This window comes from Lampris incognitus, chromosome 5, assembly GCF_029633865.1.
Source record: "Lampris incognitus isolate fLamInc1 chromosome 5, fLamInc1.hap2, whole genome shotgun sequence".
Classification (NCBI taxonomy): Eukaryota; Metazoa; Chordata; class Actinopteri; order Lampriformes; family Lampridae; genus Lampris; species Lampris incognitus.
Window position 1 is genome coordinate 68,780,097 of NC_079215.1, and position 13,656 is coordinate 68,793,752.

The window sequence follows — 13,656 nt, forward strand, 5'->3', positions numbered from 1 at the left end:
CACAGTGAAAAACACAACCATCACCATACACAGTAAAACAGAAGGATACACACCTTCCCCTACTCTTTTCAGGAATTAAGAAGAACTTGGTTTTCTACAGTGCACAGCCCATCCCGAGAGAGAGAGAGAGAGGAGAGAGAGGAGAGAGAAGAGAGAGAGAGGAGAGAGAGGAGAGAGAAGAGCGAGTGAGAGAGAGAGTGAGGAGAAAGAAGAGAGACTGAGAGAGAGCAAGAGAGAGAGGAGAGAGAAGAGAGAGCGAGAGAGAGAAGCAAGAGAGAGAGGAGGGAGAGAGGAGAGAGAGCAGAAAGAGCAGAGCGAGAGAGGAGGGAGAGAGGAGGGAGAGCAGAAAGAGCAGAGCGAGAGAGGAGGGAGAGAGGAGAGAGAGAGGAGGGAGAGAGGAGGGAGAGCAGAAAGAGCAGAGAGAGAGAAGAGGAGAGAGAAGAGGAGAGAGAAGAGGAGAGAGAGCGAGAGGCAGAGAGAGAGACTCAGAGATTCAGAGAGAAACAGACAGACTGACAGACTGAAGGACAGACAGATAGAGAGACAGACAGACAGACAGACAGACAGACAGACAGAGGGACAAAATGAGGAGCCGCAGTAACTCGGGGGTTAAACTGGACAACTATGCCCGCATGGTGCAGAAGACCATCCTGAAACATCAGGTGAGTCTCAGTACACCTTCAGTATGCCTGTACCACTACACACAGGCAGTACTACACATACGCCGATACACACACCAAGTATACACACACGTTCTGTTCAGTTACACCGTGTACTAAGTACTCTCCAAATACTTGAACAACGTTTTCGTAACCAACTGACACTTTGTGAAATTGAATGTGAAATTATGAATATAAAATACAATAGTTTCAGTACCAGCTTACTTCGTTACTTTTGGCAGTGCGTGCTCCATTTAGCAGTAGCAGCTACTCGCACCTGTGTGCCGGCACACCGGAAGTCCAGAGACAAACTTAAGCTGCGGGGTTTGCCAACAGATGTGAGGAAGTAACGCAGGGACTTGTCGCATGGAGATGAAAAAAACTCAGGCTCTTATTTTGGAAATATGAAGTGCGGGACTTCCATCGAAAAGTACGACGTAAAGACTTTTCCGTCGAAAAGTCCGTGGGAAGTCGGGAGTTGCAGAGAGGTATGTAGGAGTGGTGCAGGATATGTATGAGGGAGGTGTAGCAGTAATGAGGTGTGTGGTTGGAATGACAGATGGGTTCAAGGTGGAGGTGGGATTACATCAAGGATCGGCTCTGAGCCCTTTCTTGTTTGCAATGGTGATGGACAGGTTGATGGACAAGATCAGGCAGGAGTCTCCATGGACGATGATGTTCACTGATGACATTGTGATCTGTAGTGAGAGTAGGGTGCAGGTGGAGGAGAGCCTGGAGAGGTGGAGGTATGCACTGGACAGAAGAGGAATGAAAGTCAGCAGGAGCAAGACGGAATACCTATGCATGAATGAGAGGGAGGACAGTGGAATGGTCAGGATGCAAGGAGTAGAGGTGACAAAGGTGTATGAGGTTAAATACTTGGGGTCAACTGTCCAAAGTAACGGAGAGTGCAGGAGAGAGGTGAAGAAGAGGGTGCAGGCAGGGTGGAGTGGGTGGAGAAGAGTGTCAGGAGTGATGTGTGACAGAAGGGTACCAGCAAGAGTTAAAGGGAAGGTTTACAAGATGGCAGTGAGACCAGCTATGTTATATGGTTTGGAGACAGTGGCACTGATGAAAAGACAGGAGGAGGAGCTGGAGGTGGCAGAGGTGAAGATGATAAGATTTTCACTGGGAGTGATGAAGAAGGACAGGATTAGGAACGATTATATTAGAGGGACAACTCAGGTTGGACGGTTTGGAGACAAAGCAAGAGAGACAAGATGGAGATGGTGTGGACATGTGTGGAGGAGAGATGCTGGGTATACTGGGAGAAGGATGCTGAATATGGAGCTGCCAGGGAAGAGGAGAAGAGGAAGGCCAAAGAGGAGGTTTATGGAGGTGGTGAGGGAGGACATGCAGGTGGCTGGTGTGACAGAGGAAGATGCAGAGGACAGGGAGAGATGGAAACGGATGATCCGCTGTAGCGCCCCCTAACGGGAGCAGCCAAAACTAGTAGTAGTAGTAATAGTAGTAGTAGTAGTAGTAGTAGTAGTAGTAGTAGCAGAAGTATGGGACTTCCGGTTATGGCGCGGTGCTAAGAGGTCGCAACTTTTCAGCTCTGCTGCTGGCATGTAACTGATCCTGTAGTACTAACCAGCATTTTGTTCAGGCAAGCAACACGTATATAAGAGTACTGGGTATCAAACACACCATGAACACGAGGCAAAAAGACAAAGGGATATCACGGTATGAGGACGAACATTCGGAGGGTGAAGAAATAAAGGACATCATGGATGACGACCTCGACGAAGGAGATGGTGGACTATCACTCAGGTGAGAACATTCGACTTCATTGTTCAGTGGTCATGAGAGTGGTTGGAGCCGTTAGTGACCGACTGTTGTTCTTGGAGGCTAGGCTTCTTGAGTCTCCTGGGTAGAGATGAAAGGACGGCATTGTAAGTGGGAGATAGGTGGTGTCGCAGACCTCCTCCTCTGTTGAGGGATGGTTTTTCCAGTTTCGCGACACCACCTATCTCCCACTTACAATGCCGTCCTTTCATCTCTACCCAGGAGACTCAAGAAGCCTAGCCTCCAAGAACAACAGTCAATCACTAACGGCTCCAACCACTCTCATGACCACTGAACAATGAAGTCCAAACTAACACCCCCAACGACCGTCGCTGCTAAACAAATGCAAATCAATAGCCCCGATAACGACGGGCGTTGGTAAACATCGGATCACAAAGAGCCACGCATATCAACAGCTCTGACAACGACTCCTAGAGGATAGATTCTGAGTCTCATCAGCAGCCAGTCAGACTAGCTTGGTCTAGTCAGAAAGACAGAACTGAGGAAGCCTCTTGGATGAGAGGCGACACGTCTTCACGGATATATACCAAGTCCAGTTGCACTTGATTCAACTCCTTTGGAGAACCATGACCTGGATGAATGAGAACATTCACAGTCAGGTGAGAACAGCAGTCCCGATATCATGAAGGCCACGATGTCCTTGACAAGAGGACTCTTAAGAAAACTGATGTGATGCAAGCAACAATTATTGACACAAGAAAGCGGGTACAGCGATGCACAGGACGCACTGCGCATGCGGAACTGCGGATTCCTGACACTGAAGACAACATTAATGGACTAATGTCCACAGTCAGCACGTGGGACAGAAAACTCTTCCCTACAAGGGAAGAGTGAAAATCTTATCAAGCCGACGGAACAACACAAGACTTGCGGGCTTGCCGGAGAAGGTAGAGGGCCGGCATACAATAATGACATTCCTGGAAAAGTGGCCACCGGAAGCTGTGGGACAGGAACCGCGGGAGGGCTTAGTAATTGAGCGGGCTTATAGAATTGGTGCCCCGTCAAACAACGACTCGCACAAGACACGTCCGAGAACAATTATTATGAAGTTCTCCAACTTTAAAGACAGGGAGCGCGTGTTGAAGGCAGCCAGAACCAGAGGAAAAGTCCCATACAACAACGAACAAGTCCATTCCCCCCGGACCTCCCCGCTGGTGTACACAGGATGCAGCGCGGCCACGATGACGTCAGGAAGAAGTGGCGAGACAAGGGGGTCCATAAGCAGAGACTCTCTCCTGTAAAGGGTCCCAGGTGTTCTCCAGGTCAGCAGTTTCTTTCTGAGCATGTGAGCGATGTGAACACGTTATGATGGCTTGTTCTCTCCATCAGACACAGCAGGAGTCACGGATCTGTTGTGCTGCGGGTATACTAAAACATCTGTGGCAAGGCATATCAATGCTCATCAGAGAGACGCTATTGGACAACTTTGAGTTATTTTATCAGCGTATTTTGTTTGGTTTTCCTACCCAGGATAAGAATTTGGGGGAAACGGTGCTTGCGTAATTAACCTCATTCTCTTTCTGGCAAAATGTCAGGCTCATCGATGCAAGTCTTCTAAAAGGGCTCCTCTTTACAGTGTTTACACACAGGACTTGGGACGTTACATGGACACAATATCTTTAAGCTACAGGAAGAAGGCTGTGAAAACGGTGACTTGATTTAATGTCTTGTTCTGGGGACAGAGTTGAGAGCCTTGCTGGGTTATTTGTCCTGGGAAGCAGCAGTCAGAGTGCCAGTAAGTGTTTCATCCCTGAGTGTTTGGTACAGCACAGAGATTGTTTTTTCAAGCTCTGTGATTTTCTGGCTGAGCGTGGCGAACTTGCTGTGGCCTGGACCCGTCCCACACTCGACACTTTCATCCGGCCCACATACCACCTGGAATGATGGCACTTGGGCGGTCCGCTCCCCCAGAGAGCAAAATGAAACTGGTCCAGATCCGGGCCGGATGTATCACAGCATCTGGGCCCATTGTCTTTTGGAAAATGCATGGCGGCATATTCAAGGATTCAAGGATCGTAAACGTTCTTTCTCTTAAACAGTCCACTGAAATCTGTTTCTAAAAAAATTGATGAGAGAAATAGGGAATTCAGGTGCCGACTCTTGACCCATTTTAGATCCACGAGGCCTAATTCAAAAATGGGTTCTGACTTTCGTAAAGAGGCCACACTCTGGCCAGAGGTGCGGGGCGGTCTAGGAGTGGATGTGATTCCTATGCACATCTGCCGGACTGTGGGCGGATCCGGACCAGTGTCAGCCGCTGTATGGGCCTGTTTGCCAGATTTGGGCCAGAACCAAACCATAGCAATGCCGCGTGTGCCACATATTTGCCAAAGGTGGCCCGTATTTGTTTTGTGATATTTGGGCCATATTCACCATTTACCACACGGGCCACTTCAGGGTCACATCCAGATTACATGTTGCCGAGAGCACCGCATCTTTGCCAAAAAAGGCCCACATTTGATTTGGCATATTTGGGCCATATTTGCTGTTATACATGTGGGTCCGTTTTGGGAACCTCAGAATTGCATCTCTGCTCTTCGCAGATGATGTGGTTTTGTTGGCTTCATCAGAACGTGACCTCCAGCGCACACTGGGGCGGTTTGCAGCTGGGTGTGAAATGGCCGGGTTGAGAGTCAGCACCTCCAAGTCTGAGGCCATGGTTCTCTACTGGAAAATGGTGGATTGCTCCCTCCGGGTTGGGGATGAGTTTTTATCTCAAGTGAAGGAGTTCAAGTATCTTGGGGTCTTGTTCACAAGTGAGGGTAGGATGGAGCGGGAGATTGACAGGCAGATTGGTGCAGCATCAGCAGTAATATGGACGTTGTACCAGACCGTTGTAGTAAAGAGGGAGCTGAGCTGGAAGGCAAAGCTCTCAATTTACCAGTCAATCTTCATTCCAACCCTCACCCATGGTCATGAGCTTTGGGTTGTGACTGAAAGGATGCAGATACAAGTGGCTGAAATGAGTTTCCTCTGTAGGGTGTCTGGGCTCAGCCTTAGAGATAGGGTGAGGAGCCTGGACATCTGGAGGGAGCTTGGAGTGGAGCCGCTGCTCCTTCGCGTCGAAAGGATCCAGTTGAGGTGGTTCGGGCCTCTGATTAGGATGCCTCCTGGGCGCCTTCCTTTGGAGGTTTACCGGGCACGTCCAACTGGGAGGAGACCCCTGGGTACACCCAGAACTTGCCAGAGGGACTACATGTTCACTCTGGCCTGGGAATGCCTTGGGTTCCCCCAGGATGAGCTGGAGGGCGTTGCTGGGGAGAGGGACTTCTGGAGTGCTCTACCTAGCTTGCTGCCACCATGACCCGACCCCGGAAAAGCGGCTGATGATGAGATGAGACATGTGGGCCACTTCAGGCTCACATCCGTTTTATCAGGGACAGAAGAAGGCCATCAGTGCCGCATCATTGCCTGAAGTGGCCCACATCTGGATGCTATCTGGGATTGGTGCATTCAGTGGAGGGCAAAGAGAGGGGAGGCATTTTTCCCAAAGCCTGAAGAGGCAAAAGCACTATGGAGTCGGAGACTCCGGTGCGATCAAGTCAGTGCAAAAATTGGTTGTCCAATAACATCCAGAAAATAGTACAGGCAGATCATAAAATTAATTAAACGTTTTTAAAGTTGTTAGACGTTGGTAAAAGTAACGTGATGTTGAGGCTAAAAACGAGATAAAAATTTAAATTTATGACCTCACATGAAAGCAATATTGCCCCAGTTCACCCCCCGCCCCCGAACAGGTGCCCCGACCGACCAGAGGAGGCGCTAGTGCAGTGGGGATTCGAATCGGCAATCCCTGTGTTGGCAGGCAACAGAATAGACTGCCACGCTACCCGGACGCCCCTCAAATGTACATTTATTTGTAATTTTTATATGTATTTGTAGACCTAGTGTAAGTTTGAATGGGGCAATAGTTGGTGTAAATGTTCTGGAAGCAGTCTGTTCTTCCTTCTGACTAAATAAAAACCACCATGTTTCACCTCTCTGCTGTTTGAGAACAATTCAAGAACTTTGTTTCCTTCTCTACTTCCCTCTTGTCAATCACTGAACCCCAACGTTCTTCTGTTTTATCGTTCCAGCTTTCAGTCATCCATATACAGAAGATGACAGGAATGTAATCAGATTACAAAGATCAAGCAAGATGAAAATAGATGACTGGTTTGTAGGGACATGGGCGGCATGGTGGCGCAGTGGTTAGCGCGGTCACCTCACAGCAAGAAGGTCCTGGGTTCGATCCCCGGGGTAGTCCAACCTTGGGGGTCGTCCTCTGTGTGGAGTTTGCATGTTCTGCCCGTGTCTGCGTGGGTTTCCTCCGGCGGCTCCGGTTTCCTCCCACAGTCCACAGACATGTAGGTCAGGTGAACCGGCCATACTAAATTGTTCCTAGGTGTGAATGTGTGTGTGCGTGTCGGTCCTGTGTGATGGCCTGGCGGCCTGTCCTGGGTGTCTCCCTGCCTGCCACCCAATGACTGCTGGGATAGCCTGCAGCATCCCCGCGACCCTGAGAGCAGGACAAGTGGTTCTGATAATGGATGGATGTAGAACTATGCGTTGGTAAAGGTCTTCTACCAGCTTGTTCTGCCATATCACATGTTGTTAGACACAACAACTTCACTTCTTCACACTCAACACTACCCAGCTTCCTCATCTGGCTGCCATGATGAAGATGAAAACACTATGCACCCTGTCATTTTTCCTGGCAAAGTCCTACCAGACACCAACCATCCACATCACATCACATACTACTAAAGTCTGCAGGGTCTGGGGAGTCATGGATTAGATGTTGTCTTCAGTACACCAGAGACAGAAAGGACATCTGTTAGCATGTTGTAGCTTTAGCTCCTGTCCTTGTGGGTCGTCCTCCAGGATCCGGTGACGGGTTTACTGCCGGGCAGTGAGGAGGCACCTGATGCTTGGGTCAGAGACAATGTCTACAGCATCTTGGCCGTGTGGGGCCTCAGCCTGGCCTACCGCAAGAACGCTGACCGAGATGAGGACAAAGCCAAGGCCTATGAACTGGAACAGGTACCTTGCGTGCTCTGTCTGTCCATCTGTTTGTCTGTCTATCTGTATGAAATTATTTTCCTCCATCCAGCAAGTGTTTAAATGTGTATTTGTACATTATGAGATTAAGGACACGAGCAGGGTGATTGCTTCTGACCTGACAACCGCCTCTCCATCAAACTACCATGGGGGGGCGCTATAAATGCATTATATAAATGCACAATGGCAAACACCTCCTGCTACTGCAACAGTTTCTTCCCTGATACCGTTCACCTCCTCAACCAACGGCCCTTGCCCTATATCTGCATGTAATCTCTCACCACATCCATAAACCTCCTCTTTGGCCTTCCTCTTCTCCTCTTCCCTGGCAGCTCCATATTCAGCATCCTTCTCCCAATATACCCAGCATCTCTCCTCCACACATGTCCACACCATCTCCATCTTGCCTCTCTTGCTTTGTCTCCAAACCGCCCAACCTGAGCTGTCCCTCTAATATACTCCTTCCTAATCCTGTCCTTCTTCATCACTCCCAGTGAAAATCTTATCATCTTCATCTCTGCCACCTCCAGCTCCTCCTCCTGTCTTTTCATCAGTGCCACTGTCTCCAAACCATACAACATAGCTGGTCTCACAACCATCTTGTAAACCTTCCCTTTAACTCTTGCTGGTACCCTTCTGTCACACATCACTCCTGACACTCTTCTCCACCCACTCCACCCTGCCTGCACTTCTTCTTCACCTCTCTACTGCACTCCCCGTTACTTTGGACAGTTGACCCCAAGTATTTAACCTCATACACCTTCGTCACCTCTACTCCTTGCATCCTCACCATTCCACTGTCCTCCCTCTCATTCATGTATAGGTATTCCGTCTTGCTCCTGCTGACTTTCATTCCTCTTCTCTCCAGTGCATACCTCCACCTCTCCAGACTCTCCTCCACCTGCACCCTACTCTTGCTACAGATCACAATGTCATCCGCAAACATCATCGTCCATGGAGACTCCTGCCTGATCTCGTCCGTCAACCTGTCCATCACCATTGGAAACAAGAAAGGGCTCAGAGCCGATCCTTGATGTAATCCCACCTCCACCTTGAACCCATCTGTCATTCCAACCACACACCTCACCACTGTCACACTGCCCTCATACATGTCCTGCACCACTCCTACATACTTCTCTGCAACTCCCAACTTCCTCGTGCAATACCACACCTCCTTCTCTATACTTCTCCACCAACATTCTCAAAGCAAACATCACATCTGTGGTGCTCTTTCATGGCATGAAACCATACTGCTGCTGCTGATCATCACCTCTCCTCCTCTTAACCTAGCTTCTATTACTCTTTCCCATATCTTCATGCTGTGGCTGATCAACTTTATACCTCTGTAGTTGCTACAGTTCTGCACATCACCCTTGTTCTTGAAAATCGGTACCAGTATGCTTCTTCTCCACTCCTCAGGCATCCTCTCACTTTCCAGGATTGAGTTAAACAATCTAGTTAAAAACTCCACTGCCATCTCTCCTAAACACCTCCATGCCTCCACAGGTATGTCATCAGGACCAACCGCCTTTCCACTCTTCATCCTTTTCATAGCTGCCCTCACTTCCTCCTTGCTAATCCGCTGAACTTCCTGATTCACTATCCCTACATCATCCATCCTTCTCTCTCCCTCATTTTCTTCATTCATCAGCCCCTCAAAGTATTCCTTCCACCTTCTCAGCACACTCTCCTCGCTTGTCAGCACATTTCCATCCATCTCTATCCTTCATCACCCTAACTTGCTGCACATCCTTCCCAGCTCGGTCCCTCTGTCTAGCCAATCGGTACAAGTCCTTTTCTCCTTCCTTAGTGTCTAACCTGTCATACAACTCACCATACGCCTTTTCCTTTGCTTTCACCACCTCTGCCTTCGCTTTATGCTGCATCTCCTTGTACTCCTGTCTACTTTCTTCATCTCTCTGACTATCCCATTTCTTCTTTGCCAACCTCTTCCTCTGTATACTTTGCTGTACTTCCTCATTCCACCACCAAGTCTCCTTGTCTTCCTTCCTCTGTCCTGATGACACACCAAGTACCTTCCTAGCTGTCTCCCTCACTATTTCTGCAGTGGTTGTCCAGCCATCCAGCTTGTTGGTGTTGCTGTGCTGGTTCATCCCTCTGTCTGTCTCTTATCGAGTCTTTCCGCCGTTCAGTCCAGTCCAGTCAGCATGTTGACGTGACATGTTGACTTACCAAGAGGCAATAGAAAGCAACACGTTGCCATGAAAACATGACGTGAGTCAGTACAGAGTCTTGTAGCGCAAACAAGAGCACACACACGTGATAATACACAAATACAACGTTCTCTCTGTCTCTCTCTCGCTCTGTCTCTCTGTCTGTCTCTCTCTCTCTCTCGCTCTGTCTCTCTGTCTCTCTGTCTCTCTCTCTCGCTCTGTCTCTCTGTCTCTCTGTCTGTCTCTCTCTCTCTCTCACTCTGTCTCTCTGTCTGTCTCTCTCTCTCTCTCGCTCTGTCTCTCTGTCTCTCTGTCTCTCTCTCTCGCTCTGTCTCTCTGTCTCTCTGTCTGTCTCTCTCTCTCTCTCGCTCTGTCTCTCTGTCTCTCTGTCCCTCTCTCTCGCTCTGTCTCTCTGTCTCTCTGTCTCTCTCTCTCTCTCTCGCTCTGTCTCTCTGTCTCTCTGTCTGTCTCTCCAGAGTGTGGTGAAGCTGATGAGAGGACTGCTGCAGTGCATGATGCGACAGGTAGGACATCACAGATGTGGTGAAAACAGATGTTTGACAGCATGGTTGAATTAACAGAGTCAACATGATTATAATGATCCAGTTGTTTGAGAAACGTATTGGTCTGATTACCAGGGAGCAAACGATGATGTCATCGCCTGCTGTTGATGTACATCTCTCTCTCTCGCTCTCTCTGTCTCTGTCTGTCTGTCTCTCTCTGTCTCTATCTGCCTCTCTGTCTGTCTGTCTGTCTGTCTGTCTGTCTGTCTGTCTGTCTCTATCTGCCTCTCTGTCTGTCTGTCTGTCTGTCTGTCTCTGTCTGTCTGTCTCTCTCTGTCTCTATCTGCCTCTCTGTCTGCCTGTCTGTCTCTGTCTGTCTGTCTGTCTGTCTGTCTGTCTGTCTGTCTGTCTGTCTGTCTGTCTGTCTGTCTGTCTGTCTGTGTCTGTCTGTCTCTGCCAGGCCAGTAAGATAGAGATGTTTAAGTACAGTAAGAGTACTGAGGATTGCCTCCATGCCAAGTTCTCCTCTCAGACATGTGCCACAGTGGTGGGAGACGCCGCCTGGGGTCACCTGCAGGTGGACGCCACCTCGCTCTTCCTCCTCTTCCTCGCCCAGATGACCGCCTCAGGTACCACACTCCTCCTCTGCGGTCCCTTCCACTCCGCCGTCCTCCATCCTCACTGTGTGTCCTCCTCTCGCCTCGTTGCAGGTCTCCATATTGTTTACACCCGAGACGAGGTCGACATCATCCAGAATCTTCTCTTCTACATCGAAGCCGCCTACAAAGTCGCTGTGAGTTTCTCTGACAGATTAAGTTTAAAATGAAAGTACATGTAGCGTCGTGGTCTACTCCGTTGCCTACCAACACGGGGATCGCCAGTTCGAATCCATGTTTTACCTCCGGCTTGGTCGGGCGTCCCTACAGACACAATTGGCCGTGTCTGTGGGTGGGAAGCCGGATGTGGGTATGTGTCCTGGTCCACAAGTAGTCGAACCTTTCTCCACACCAACGGAGACGCTTTCTGCAGGTGTTTCCGGTCCAGATGACACTTCAACCAGTGTGTTCCTCCTCTTTCGCTCCCCACACGGACCCTTACCAACATGCACCCAGACTACTACTTGTGGACCAGTCCGGCCGTAGACGTCGTCTCTCCACTCCGACTCCCCTCTAGTGTGTCAAGTCGCTAATCCCGCCCTGAACAATGCCGGGCACACGGAAGAGGAAGTCTTCACAGGAAACGGAAGCCAGCAGCCAGCAGCTTCACCGGAAGCCCTGAAGTACTGGCGCCATTAAACGGTGTGAGACGGTTCAACCCCCTCTGTCTTCCCAGCCTGACCAAAGACAAAACAGCCCCAAGCTCTTCTGTCCTGCTGTTGAAACGTTTTCTCTTGACGTCCATACATCAAACAACGAGACAGGAAGTGGAGGTTGATGTCCTTTCATTGTATTCTTCTTTTCCTCTTTTTAACCCCCCCCCCTTTTTCTCCCCAATTGTATCTGGCCAATTACCCCACTCGTCCCGGTCTCTGCTCCACCTCCTCTGCTGATCCGGGGAGGGCTCCAGACTACCACATGCCTCCTCCATACATGTGGAGTCACCAGCCGCTGCTTTTCACCTGACAGTGAGGAGTTTCACCAGGGGGACGTAGCACGTGGGAGGATCACGCTACCCCCCCAGTCCCCCCTCCCCCCTGAAACAGGTGCCCCGACCGACCAGAGGAGGCGCTAGTGCAGCGACCAGGATACATACCCACATCCGGCTTCCCACCCGCAGACACGGCCATTGTGTCCGTAGGGACGCCCGACCAAGCCAGAGGTAACACGGGGATTCGAACCAGCGATGTCTGTGTTGCTAGGCAACAGAATAGACTGCCCCACCACCCGGACGCTATGATGGAGTTTTTGATGTTCAAGTCATTTTTGTGTTCACATAAATGTATGATGAATTCAGCAGCTAGACTCATGTCTCTAGAGCCTGCAGAAGGGTACAGGCTCTAGGAGGCCTGAGGACCCGAGGACCCCTGGGGTCCTCGGACTGATCAAAAGGGTGTGTGTGTGTGTGTGTGTGTGTGTGTGTGTGTGTGTGTGTGTGTGTGTCAGGACTTTGGGATGTGGGAGAGAGGAGACAAGACCAACCAGGGCATCCCGGAGTTAAACGCAAGCTCCATCGGCATGGCCAAGGTACGTTTCTGTTCTCACCAACACCACTTCCCCGCCCTGCTGTTCAGTTCAGGTACTACACCCTGCTACGACCACACACACACCTTAACGTTATCAACATGAGTGTGTGTTTGTGTGTGTGTGTGCGTGTGTGTGTGTGTGCGTGCACTCAAGGCTGCTCTGGAGGCTTTAGATGGAGTGAATTTGTTTGGGGTGAAAGGAGGACCCGAGTCTGTTGTCCACGCTTTGGCAGATGACATCCAACGCTGTCAGGTACACACACACACACACATATATTATTACACACACACACACACACACACACACACATATATTATTACACACACACACACACATATATTATTACACACACACACACACATATATTATTACACACACACACACACACACACATATATTATTACACACACACACACACACACACACACACACACACACACATATATTATTACACACACACACACACACACACACACATATATTATTACACACACACACACACATATATTATTACACACACACACACACACACACACACACACACACACACACACACACACACACACACACATATATTATTACACACACACACACACACATATATTATTACACACACACACACACACACACACACACACACACACACACACACACACACACACACACACACATATATTATTACACACACACACACACACATATATTATTACACACACACACACACACATATATTATTACACACACACACACACACACACACACACACACACACACACATATTATTACACACACACACACATATTATTACACACACACACACACACACACACACACATATATTATTACACACACACACACACACATATATTATTACACACACACACACACACACACATATATTATTACACACACACACACACACACATATATTATTACACACACACACACACACACACATATTATTACACACACACACACACACACACACACAGACACACACACACACACATATTATTACACACACACTCACTGTCCTTCCTTCCTTGCCATCAGTCCATCCTGAGCTCCATGCTGCCACGGGCCTCCACCTCGAAAGAGGTCGACGCCGGTGTCCTGTCAATCATCTCTTATCCTGCCTTCGCGGTGGAGGACATCGGCATCATCAACACCACCAAAGAAGAGATCATCTCCAAGCTGCAGGTGGGCAGGAGGGTGTAGGTCATGTCGTGTGTGGTGCGACATGACACGGGTCCATGTTCAGCTGGTGTTGTTAGCTTAAAACAGGTGC

General features: G+C 49.3%; 1 pseudogene; it reads left to right on the forward strand.

Moving 5' to 3' along the window:
- The first annotated feature begins 584 nt into the window (after positions 1-584).
- The window catches only part of LOC130113084 (phosphorylase b kinase regulatory subunit alpha, skeletal muscle isoform-like), an 80,415-nt pseudogene continuing 67,343 nt past the window's right edge, over positions 585-13,656 (forward strand).